At 40.3% G+C, this 12,687-nt stretch overlaps 1 pseudogene; it reads left to right on the plus strand.

Annotated features, from left to right (window-relative positions):
- Positions 1 to 543: 543 nt before the first annotated feature.
- LOC113108450 (splicing factor 3B subunit 1-like) lies at positions 544 to 10,943 on the plus strand (annotated as a pseudogene).
- The last annotated feature ends 1,744 nt before the right edge of the window (positions 10,944 to 12,687 follow it).

The following is a 12,687-nucleotide window of genomic DNA, read 5'->3' on the forward strand; positions in this document are numbered from 1 at the left end:
AAGATCTCATTGGCTGAGGTTGTATTCCTTGTTCTCTGATTGGTTCGTTCTTCTGTCCCTCATGTAGGTAGCCTACTGACGTAAGTGTGTGAAGAGGGTTTGCGTGCGCAGAAGTGTCACGGGACGCGAGATTGGGTTGCCCAGGATGCGCGAACCCACAGTGCATAGTTAGTAAAGGTTACAGCTAAATTTGTTTGAGGACACAGTGAAAAAGCATTAATAAGTTTGAAAAAAAAAATGGTTTGGAGGAAATGCCTTATTTAGTTTTAAATGCATATATCTGCCCCTTATATATTGTTGTGAAAAATAATAATAAAAGAACAAATGGCAACAAACCAAGTAATGTTGCTGTTAGACCTGAAGAAACAATAACTCTCTTTTTTATATATTTTTTTCCACAACAATATATACGTGGCACACCCTATATAATGTGTATTCCTCTTTCCAGTTCAAATGTATTACATTTTTTATTTTTTAATTGTGTTTAATTTATGGTGTTGACATCTATTCGTTGTGCTCTGCGCATGCGCATTGTTTGTGCCGCAGGTAACGCGCCTGCACGTTCTCGTGAGCGCAGCTGAGTCGGATGTGCAGTCAAAGGCCTTCCGGTACTGAGGCTCACACAACAGCAGGAAAATGGCGCAGATCGCCAAAACACATGACGGTAAATACATTTTTCAAAGATTATTGAGGAATATATCGATTTTTGTAGTTTATGTCTACATTGCAGTCGGTGTGTACGTTCTTTTCTAGTCCTAAAAAGTGGAATTAGCGGGAAAAGGCAAGAATAAGGCCAGTTTGAGGTGGTAAATAGAATATGGCGTCTGATCGTTGAATAAAACCTGGCCGTGGCGCACACGACAAATATTAACTAATATTCTATCTGGAAATTCGTCGTGTGGTTTTATAGCAGAGTTACTTGTATTATTCATTGCATAAATACGTATTCATCTATAGACAGATTATCTGTTTTTATTGTACAGATTTTGAATGTTAAAAATACGCTGCTTGAACGATTATGTATGGAAACCAAAATGGCGCTGCAAACATGCAGACAAACACAGACCAGATCTTTACCCGTGTAAGGTTGTTTATCTTTGTAAAAATTTGTGAATTTTTACAATGAATTGTATTCATTGTCTGTTTTTTTTACGTCCTTATGTAAACTTACTTATATGGATAATTGTTCCGTTTTTCGCTCCTCTAACGAAGTATTCGTTTATATCATGCGTGGTTTTGTACTTTTTTTGTATTAGTGGATCAAAATTGTATTCTAAAGCATGAATATGTGTAACTGCATTATGTGGGTGTGTAAATGTAACTTATGAGGCTTAAATGAATTATCGTTCATCAGTTTATAGTTATTTTGGTGTTCTGATCTCTGGTTGTTGTTTTGTTTTCTTAGACATTGAGGCTCAGATCCTGGAAATCCAGGGGATGAAAGCTGCCCTGGTGGAGGGAGCTGAGCAAGGGGTTGGACTTGATTCCACTGGATATTATGACCAGGAGATCTACGGTGGCAGTGACAGCCGCTTTGCTGGATATGTGACTTCAATTGCTGCCAACGAGCAGGAAGATGTAAGTATAGCATAACACTCTAAAAAGTTTTAGAAGAGCCTATGTCAGCATGTGTAAGTACTGCGTGAAGGAGTTTCTGAACCGAACTATATTTATTTCAAGGATGATGATGAAGATTCATCCACAAGTCTGCTTGGACCGAAGAAACCAGGATATCATGCACCGGTTGCAATACTCAATTCCATTCCTCAGTCAGATGAGCAGGTAATTAACAGAGATTACATCTTCAAGCTCCACATTTTTTAAATGAAGCTAAAAACTATTTCCAGATGCATTTGTTGAAAGAGATAAAAGATCGTACAATATCATACAATTATAATTTTTTTTGCCCATCCTGCAGTATGATCCCTTTGCTGAACACAGACCACAGAAGATTTCAGATCGTGAGGATGAGTACAAGAAACGCAGACAAAAGATGATCATCTCCCCAGAGCGCCACGACCCATTTGCTGATGGTAAATTTTACACTACTGTTCTCCTCTGTTTATTTTATCTGTCCATGCCGATCAGTATTTACTCTTCTCATGAAGTTCCGGCCCAGACCAGTTTTGTTTTTGGTTAACCCTTCGAACACGACCCAACAACTTGCTCCCTGGATTGGACTGTCTCAGCAAGACATGCATATTTGAATAAGATTTGCAGACAACCAGTTATTTTTGATTCAGAGTTTTAAATTAGTTGGGCAGCAAAGTTTTTGGGAGACATTTGGTTGGGTGGTGGCATTCGTTCGAAGGGTTAATGTACTTTTTTGTGTGAAACAGGCAATACAATAGTCAGACACCTCAAACAGACACTTTTTATTGAGTTCAATAATGCCAGAGGCTGCAGTGCACTTTGTTGTGCAGTTACTGCCAGTTTTCTCTTGTTCCATAATATACTCTATATATTTGCCCAATGGCATGTTGGCTAGACACCCATGATGTGTCAAAGTTAGTACTTTTTCCAAAAAAATCCTAAATAATCCTGAGCCACTTCTGGACATATTTTACAATTTACTGTCCATATCGGTTGTAGTCTGTTACAAAACTTAGTTAAGCCAAATTTAGCTTCCAATAAAATGTTTCCCAGCCATTTTAGTTTCTTTAAACCTATGGCCTGTGGGTGCTCATACTGGTACAAAGTAGCAAGGAGTTTAGGGACTTCAGAACATATTGCAACAGGCTGCACACACTCAAACTGCACCAGATGGGGTCAGGTTATGGGAGGGAATTGATTCTGGATGATACAAAACATCTTGCATGTAGTCCCAGACAGAGGAAACTTTACAAAACTGTTGTGTAAATATATTTCTATTTTATTGTAATAAAATAGAGATATATCTATTGAAGAATCTGTGTACCAAGATTCCACAGGCCCATACTAACTGTCCTTAATTTCTCTCCTACAGCAGTACTGCTATGCCAGTCCTGTCTGCACTCTCTTAAGGGTGCAGCAACTCGTCCTGTGTAGGTTATGGTCAACAAAAAGCAGCGTGTTTAACAGATAAATCAAGACCGTAGTTGGTAGTTTTGCTCTGATGTGAGGCCAGAGGGTCTTTCAGGGGAATCCACCATGGTTTCACGAAACTTTTTTTTTTTTTATGAAGTTGTATGTTATTGTTAAAGCCTCATCAAGGACACTTTTCTCTTCTCAACTTCATGTCCTCCCTTCTCATTTGAACTTTTCATACCAGTCCATTGTAGATGCATTAAAAAAAAAAAATGAAATTAGATGCATAAGTATGCACACTTGTGCATTTTTCATTAATTTGTTTCTGATTTTAAATAATTTTTTTAAAGATTTTATTAGAATTCCCCAAAGTGTTCAGTGTCTCTGGCTGCAACACGTTTTTCCTTTTGTGTTTTTAATGAGTTACAAGAGGAGAACAGGTGGTATGCTATTATGTGTGTGAGTTCAAACCCTTTTCCAAAGTGTTACTAATGGTAAAGAGAAATTTTCTAGGCTTCTTTTCTGCCGGTTGAAGTCTGACTGCAGAGGGACCCTTGGCACTGAAAGTGTACGTATTTCTGGAGAGCGCAGCCCAGGACCCTGCATCAGTGATGGCTATATCCTCTCCTTACATCCTCTTAAAAGCAACAGAAACCTCTTTGTACCTGCCTGTTCTTAATGTATGACTGTATACTAAGAGTGCTTAGCTTCTATTGTCTAGGGTTGTTTTGTGTTAAGAGAGGATAGTAATTTAAACATTTAAGGCCATCTATTCAGGACAGTTGACTCTAGTGCTTTGTGTGAAAATGCTGGTTTTGAGATTTACTTGGCTGACCGTCTCGCATTTTGTTGGTGCTCTTTCGCATAGGGGGCAAAACGCCGGACCCCAAGATGCAGGTCAGGACATACATGGATGTTATGAAGGAGCAGCATCTGTCCAAAGAGGAGGTAAATAACTTTGGTTTTTAGTGAAACTAAAATGTTGGTGATAAAAAAAAAAGGTTCAGTTAAGAGATGTTCCTATCTAACCAAAATGTTCAATGTGTTTTCTCCAGAGAGAGATCAGGCTGCAGATGTTAGAGAAAGCAAAAATCTGGAGAGCTGAAAGCAGTGAACGGCTCTGCTGCATCCCAGGCTGCTGCGGCCAAACGCAAACGACGCTGGGACCAGACCGCTGACCATACCCCCAGCAACACCACACCCAAAAAAGTCTCCAGCTGGGACCAGGCAGATGCAGGTCCTGAAGTGAGTCAATGTTCTTTTAACAGCTTTATTGATGGCTGCAACTAATGATTATTTTAATAGATTATTTCAATTACTTTTTCTTCAATTAAAAAAGACACACACACACACACATATATATATATATAGCTAAGTATATATAATATAAAATGGCTAATCCTGTTCTTTTCTTTACCCAGACACCAGGACACACACCTTCCAACAGTCGCTGGGATGAGACACCTGGCCGTGCCAAAGGTAGCGAGACCCCAGGAGCTACTCCGAGCACCCGAATGTGGGAACCCACACCAAGCCACACCCCAGCTGGAGCTGCCACGCCAGGTCGAGACACCCCTGGACATGCCACTCCTGGCCACGGAGGGGCCACTTCCAGTGTGCGCAAGAACCGCTGGGATGAGACACCAAAGACAGAGAGAGGTCTTCTATTTTGTCCAGTTTGTGGTGCATTCACTAACAATGCACAGTGATTTTAAATAATTGTATTTTGTTTGTTTCAGAAACACCTGGTCATGGAAGTGGCTGGGCTGAGACTCCACGTACAGACAGAGGAGATGAATCAGTGGGTGAGACGCCCACCCCAGGAGCAAGCAAGAGGAAGTCAAGATGGGATGAAACACCAGTCAGTCAGATGGGCTCTTCAACTCCTCTGCTCACCCCTGGAAAAACCCCTCTGGGCACACCTGCTATGAATATGGCCACACCCACTCCAGGTACTGGACTGGTGGTTTTGGTTGTTTCTATTGTAGTTAGAAATGATGATGTGTTTTGGGTGATTTGTAGAAGTTGCTGTAAAAATTTGAATGTTTGCAGGTCACCTGATGAGCATGACTCCAGAGCAGCTGCAGGCTTGGCGCTGGGAGCGAGAGATTGACGAGAGGAATCGTCCATTGACGGATGAGGAACTTGATGCCATGTTTCCAGAAGGATACAAAGTACATAACTTTTTTCTACAGAATACCATTACTTTCTGTCAGAACATTAATATAATGATATTTTCCTATTGCTAAATTTTTTTCATCTGCCATTTTCCCTAGGTACTGCCGCCACCAGCAGGCTATGTACCCATCCGCACCCCAGCCCGTAAGTTAGCTGCCACGCCCACCCCCATCGGAGGCATGACTGGCTTCCACATGCAAACAGAGGACAGATCTATGAAACAAGTCAACGATCAGCCCTCTGGAAACCTGCCCTTCCTCAAGCCAGATGACATCCAGTACTTTGATAAACTGCTGGTAAGTTCCATGTTCACCAGGAATCCCAGGGTTGTGGAAAACCTCCGATTTTCTGCATGCTTTTCAGAACATTTTTAGTCTTTTAAAATGAGTCTTTTACTAAAATATTTAACATTTTAATAATTATTATAAAGCCTATAAAAATATTTTGTAATAAGTAATTTGAATTATGATTAGATTTGTACATTTTATAAAGAAAATGTGAGTGGGTGCTTGCCTGTTGCAAATCTTGGCACTAGGCAGATTCTTGGGTTTTCTGTGTGATTACTAGAGCCAACTCCCATGTCTGTACAAAGTTCTGCTGCTGAAATATGGCTTGTTTATATTGATGTACGGTTGCTAGGGTCTGGATAGGCAGGTGCCAGGTTGATAGAGACTACTTGGTCAAAATAGTTCACCTCCATGTCTCATCCAGAGATGTGGCACATTCAGTTTACTATATGATTGTTTAAATATTCTTAATGATTGTTAGGGCATGGCTAGACCATTGCCAGAATAAGCCTACTGACACTCTTGAGTCGAAAGAGAAGCCAGATGATCACGCTGATGTGGGCAGTGTGCGGACATACAGCAGTGTTGCGGCTCGTTGGCCTTCCCGATCCTATCCCCCTCTCCCACTTCACTTCCTGTTATTGCTCTACTGTCCTGTCAAAATAAAGACAAAAAAAAAGAGCAGGAGTGTCCAGATGTCACTATGGTGTAAAATACAGGTGCTAGGGTCCTCTCAGTGGTTGCTATGTCATTGATAAACAGCTTCGATTGTGATAATCATTAAAGACCACTTGCCAGTCTAAGTCAGTTAAACTCACCCTCATGTCTCTGCTATTCTGGGTTTATATATATAATATGTGTATGTATATGTATGGTTAGGAGAGCCTAAATAGTTGCTAGGGCATGGCTAGATTGCCAGGGGATATTTAAAGAATGCTTGGCAGTCTTGAGTCCAAAGAGTCCACCCTCATGTCTCTACAATGTTCTGATCTAGAGATATACTTGTTTCATTTCATTCATGGATCTGTGACAAACACTGGAGTAAAATTGTACAGAAAGTTTTTGAGATGTTAATATATTATTATTATTAGGAGTAACAGCATTAGTGGTATTATCTATAAATATAACTAACAAAAATTATTCATAATAATTTATACAAGTTTATTTGTTATAAAAGTATGATTTTAATTTGACCAAATATCCAAACTTTGTTTGCAGGTAGAAGTTGATGAATCCACCCTCAGTCCAGAAGAACAGAAGGAGCGTAAGATCATGAAGCTGCTCCTCAAGATCAAGAATGGAACACCTCCTATGAGGAAGGTTGGTATCCTCTCTCACACTTGATGGACTGTAACACTGTCTTGCAAGGTTGATCTCTAACTAGCTCTCTCCTTTCAGGCTGCTCTTCGTCAAATCACAGACAAAGCCAGAGAGTTTGGTGCCGGACCCCTCTTTAACCAGATCCTGCCGTTGTTGATGTCTCCTACACTGGAGGACCAGGAGCGTCATCTCTTGGTGAAAGTCATTGATCGTATCCTCTACAAACTTGATGACTTGGTTCGACCATATGTCCACAAGGTAAGTCTGCATTGCATGTAAGCATTAATTTTAATAGTTGGGTGGAAAAACGTATTAACCTTTCATGTATCTATTCTAACGTTCCTGTTTGTTCTTAAAGATTCTTGTGGTGATTGAGCCCTTGCTGATTGATGAAGATTACTATGCTAGAGTAGAGGGTAGAGAGATCATATCCAACTTGGCAAAGGTAAGATGGTTGTGTGTAAATAATGTCATCTTTGGTACTTAAAAGCATCCCAGCATTTGTTTAATTCATCTTTAAATTTTGTAGGTCTTAATCAAATCTGCATTTCGTCATTAACAGGCTGCTGGTCTGGCCACTATGATCTCTACCATGAGGCCTGATATTGACAACATGGATGAGTATGTGAGAAACACCACAGCTCGTGCTTTCGCTGTTGTAGCGTCTGCCCTGGGCATTCCATCTCTCCTGCCTTTCCTCAAGGCTGTTTGCAAGAGCAAGAAATCCTGGCAGGCTCGTCACACGGGTATCAAGATCGTACAGCAGATCGCTATTCTCATGGGCTGTGCCATCCTGCCCCATCTCCGCAGCTTGGTGGAGATTATCGAGCATGGTTAGTATGACATTGTGGTCTCCATCTTTCTATATGTGGCTGTACAAAAAGTATTTTTTCATTGTCTGCTGTATAGGACGGTCTCGAACTGTTGTTTGTTTTTCTTTTTCTCAGGTCTCGTGGATGAGCAGCAGAAAGTGCGAACCATTAGTGCTCTGGCTATCGCTGCCCTGGCTGAAGCTGCTACACCATACGGTATCGAGTCCTTTGATTCTGTGCTGAAACCCCTTTGGAAAGGTATCCGGCAACACCGAGGCAAGGTAAGCATGTGTCTGGTCATTAAAGTCATTACATTTGCACTTTATGCTTTCAGATTTGCAACCCAAAGATTTTCAGATTTTTAGTAAATCTGTTTTTAACAATGTTTCTGTGTCTCAGGGTCTTGCTGCCTTCTTGAAAGCCATCGGATACTTGATTCCTCTTATGGATGCTGAATATGCCAACTATTACACCAGAGAAGTGATGCTTATCCTTATTAGAGAGTTCCAGTCACCTGATGAGGAAATGAAGAAGATTGTCCTGAAGGTGCATTAAAAACTATTCAGAAAAGTTAAAAATGTAATCTTTCTAAAACATTTTAGGCTAAACCTTTTTTTTTGTTACATTTCAGGTGGTGAAGCAGTGCTGTGGCACAGATGGTGTGGAAGCCAATTACATTAAAACAGAGATTTTGCCCCCCTTCTTCAAACATTTCTGGCAGCACAGGATGGCGTTGGATAGGCGCAACTACAGACAGGTATGTGAGATCATCAGATAATTAGAAGTAACGTTAACCATGAGTAATATGCATTTAATCACACTTTTCTTTTTACTTCTATAACAGTTAGTGGACACTACAGTGGAGCTGGCCAATAAGGTAGGGGCCGCTGAGATTATCTCCCGTATCGTGGATGACTTGAAGGATGAAGCTGAGCAGTACAGGAAAATGGTCATGGAGACCATTGAGAAAATTATGGGCAACCTTGGTGCCGCTGACATCGATCACAAACTGGAGGAGCAGCTTATTGATGGAATCCTGTACGCCTTCCAGGAACAGACCACTGAGGTGCGTTACGGACTTTGCTGCATATTAAATATCCTGCTGCTGTTATATGATCATTTTACATCATAATCTCGCTCTATCTCCAGGACTCTGTGATGCTAAATGGCTTTGGTACGGTGGTAAATGCCCTGGGTAAGAGAGTTTAAACCATACTTGCCTCAGATCTGTGGTACAGTGCTGTGGCGTCTCAACAACAAATCCGCCAAAGTCCGTCAACAGGCTGCTGACCTGATTTCTCGCACAGCGGTGGTCATGAAGACATGTCAAGAGGTGAGGGGCACATTATGTACATTTTTGGCCTGGTCAAACATAAACACTGATGCTGCTTACTAATATATATATATATTGTTATATTTCCATGTAGGAAAAGCTTATGGGCCATTTGGGTGTGGTGTTGTATGAGTATCTGGGAGAAGAATACCCAGAAGTGCTGGGTAGCATTCTTGGAGCCCTTAAAGCTATTGTCAATGTTATTGGTGAGTGTTGTTCAAAGTGATTCATTACTGTTAGTATTTCTACTGAGTTATTTCTAATGTTTGTTTGTTTTTCTTTTGAGTATAATTGTTTAAATGTCCCATTTGCAGGTATGCACAAGATGACACCACCTATCAAAGACTTGCTTCCACGTTTGACTCCAATCTTGAAGAACCGACATGAGAAGGTGCAGGAGAACTGCATTGATTTAGTGGGCAGAATCGCTGACAGGTCAGTTCTACAGTTCCCTGCAGAATTCGAGATATTAACATTTGAAATATTTTGATAATGCCTCCTAAACGCATCATCGTGTCCTTTACAGGGGTGCAGAGTATGTGTCTGCCAGGGAATGGATGCGGATCTGTTTTGAATTGCTAGAGTTGTTGAAAGCCCACAAGAAGGCCATCCGCAGAGCTACTGTCAATACTTTCGGCTACATCGCCAAGGCCATTGGGTAAGACAAAAAATTCTTCTCCGCAATGCAGACTGTGTCAGGTTGGAAAATGTTGATTTTTAATTTCTGTTCTTAAATCTCTAGTCCTCACGATGTGCTGGCCACGTTGCTTAACAATCTGAAGGTGCAGGAGCGCCAAAATCGTGTGTGCACAACGGTAGCAATCGCTATTGTGGCCGAGACGTGTTCGCCGTTCACCGTGCTTCCTGCGTTGATGAACGAGTACCGTGTTCCTGAACTTAACGTTCAGAACGGTGTCCTAAAGTCTCTGTCCTTCCTGTTTGAATACATCGGTGAAATGGGCAAAGATTACATCTATGCCGTCACACCTTTGTTGGAGGATGCTCTGATGGACAGGTAAGCTGGAAGAAGAATTACTGCTTTTCACAGGAGAGTTACCTCTTAAAACATGCAGGTTGTTTTCTGTAGGCCTCTATAACTCTGTCTTTGCTCTCCATTGCAGGGATCTTGTACACAGACAGACAGCCAGTGCTGTGGTGCAGCATATGTCTCTGGGAGTGTATGGCTTTGGCTGTGAAGATTCTCTCAATCATTTGCTCAACTATGTTTGGCCAAATGTCTTTGAAACGTCCCCTCATGTTATCCAAGCTGTCATGGGGGCCCTTGAGGGTCTGCGGGTGGCAATTGGACCCTGCCGCATGCTGCAGTATTGCTTGCAGGTACAATTTACTCTTCCAGCATGGAATCTGCACACTACATTTCATTGACTTGTAATGATCTAATAGTCAACATGATCAATGTTTTTTTGTTTTTTTTCTCCCTCAATAGGGTTTGTTCCATCCAGCTCGCAAAGTGCGTGATGTGTACTGGAAGATTTACAACTCCATCTATATCGGCTCCCAGGATGCACTGATCGCACATTATCCTCTTGTCTACAATGATGAGAAGAACTCATACGTTCGCTATGAGCTGGAGTACTTTCTGTGAATATAACTACCCTTGTGCACTCTCTCTTTTCTCCTCTATCTGTGTCTAATTCATGGTTTATAGTACTTGGTTTTTGTTATGTTACAACCGGCACCACAAATTCTGTGGTTTAAAATCTTATTTCTCATTAAAGAACAGGACAAAGTCGAAAAAAGAATGTTAAATGTGATGCTTTTAGGTCTTTGGATTAGACTTCTGTTTTTACGGCGTGGCACCATGCACAGTGACAGTGAAGATAGTAGCAGAGTTTCTGAGAAATGTGATTTATCTTCAGTAAATCTTTTAACTAGAGACCTGTGTCCTGATCTGTCGAGCCCTCTCTCTCTCTCGCTCAGTCACTCATCTGTTCTTATTATAATGTTGCTTAGTTTGGCTGAATAAACTTTTGTGTATTAAAAGTCATTGGTCTCCACTGTCATTTCTTTTATCGCTTTAGCACGACTAAAATTAATCCTGATTTTATTCTATCTACTTTCAGTATTAAAATCCTCTCAAATGTCATTTGAGAATTTGCAAAACTGACGGGCAATTTGAAAATCAAATCAGACTGGACTGCAGTGTGAACTAAGACTTTTTAATCAGGGAATATTTCTGGCTTTTACCTGTAGTACAATGCAATCTAAGGAAGGTTCTTGGGTTAAATGCATTCATTATATGAGATTTTGTTTGCTTATTTCCCGCATTTTGCTTAGACACAACAGAAGATGTAAAAGGAAGATTGTCATTTGTGATTTTGCACAAACATGAGGGTCCTGGGGTTTCTCAGTCTGTAACAATGTAAGTCCATACTTTTAGACATTATCATTTTTACATCCACCCTTTCAGATGATATTTGTTATTTTCCATGAAGTCAATGGGCTGCTTTATTGTGGACTGCAGTGCTTGTGCTGATCTTGAAAATAGTCTCTTGAACATTTGCTTTGTCCTTGGCTTTTAAAATACTTTTTGGTACAAGAGCTAAATCCTTTTGCATAGAAAATTATGTTTTGGACCATGTCCTTGAGAGTGTTTGAACTGAACCTCTGAGTTTGCATTAAATATTAAAATGTGTACATACTTTATAGTATGTCCTCGTGTAAACAGTACATACACAACAGCCACTTCCCGTGGTCTCCTTTTGACCCATCAGCCCAAATTCTCATGCCTTTTTAAATATAGCTTCTGTGTCTATCAGACACACACACACAGTCTGTTAGGTGATGTCATCCATCAAAGGACAAACAAACATTGATATTTACTTCCAGGGACATTATGGACCAGTTCCTGTTTTCCATTTCTTTAAGAATGTAGAGCTGTCATGTATTAACTGTACAGACAATGAGATAAATAAAGAATCGCTACAAATAAACAAAAATTTAAGGTTTTAAAAGCTAAACGCATTATAGTGGCAAATTGCAATCTTCCAAGTGTAAACCCTAGGGTTCAGCATGAACTTTTACCAAATAAATATGACAGTTATAAACTGTACAATGCTACCTGACATTTACACTTATTTTATCTGGTTTTAATCATTGACAGTGAATCGAATTTCAAATGAATCGAATCTTAATGAATGGCATTTTTTTTTTATAATAAGAGTATTCATCAAGTATTATGTGTGTTACATGCTGTGCAGTATACAGCCAATACAGTATATTTATCTTTACATTTCAACAAGCTACAAAGAGAATTATTGTTGACATTATTATAATGAATGTATTATTTCATTTGTAAAAGAAATCTATGAAAGATGTGTTATCTGTATTCTATGAGAAATCACTCAGAGAGGATTAGCGTACTGAATCATTTTAGCGAATCAGTAAACGTTAGCTCATACAGTTCGGTTCACTAAACCGAATCATTAAACACAACAGATTCATTAGAATGATTCATTCGTACGTCAGACCAGCGAGGCGCTGATGATGGCTCTTCGGAAGAACTGACAATCCTGTGTGCATCAGATACAGAGGGGGAAACGAAATTACGAATCCTACTATGGCGATGCAGTACTTCATGAATAATAATTAGGTTGCGATGACGGTCCTTCCTAATCTCCTCCAGGCATCCAGTCACATATCATAATTTATATTCATGGAACAAAAGTGTATTCATAAGTCCGCAGTAGCAATCGTTCATTGGTCAATACAACAGCGCCCACTCTGAGAG

Source organism: Carassius auratus, chromosome 9, assembly GCF_003368295.1.
Source record: "Carassius auratus strain Wakin chromosome 9, ASM336829v1, whole genome shotgun sequence".
Taxonomy (NCBI): Eukaryota; Metazoa; Chordata; class Actinopteri; order Cypriniformes; family Cyprinidae; genus Carassius; species Carassius auratus.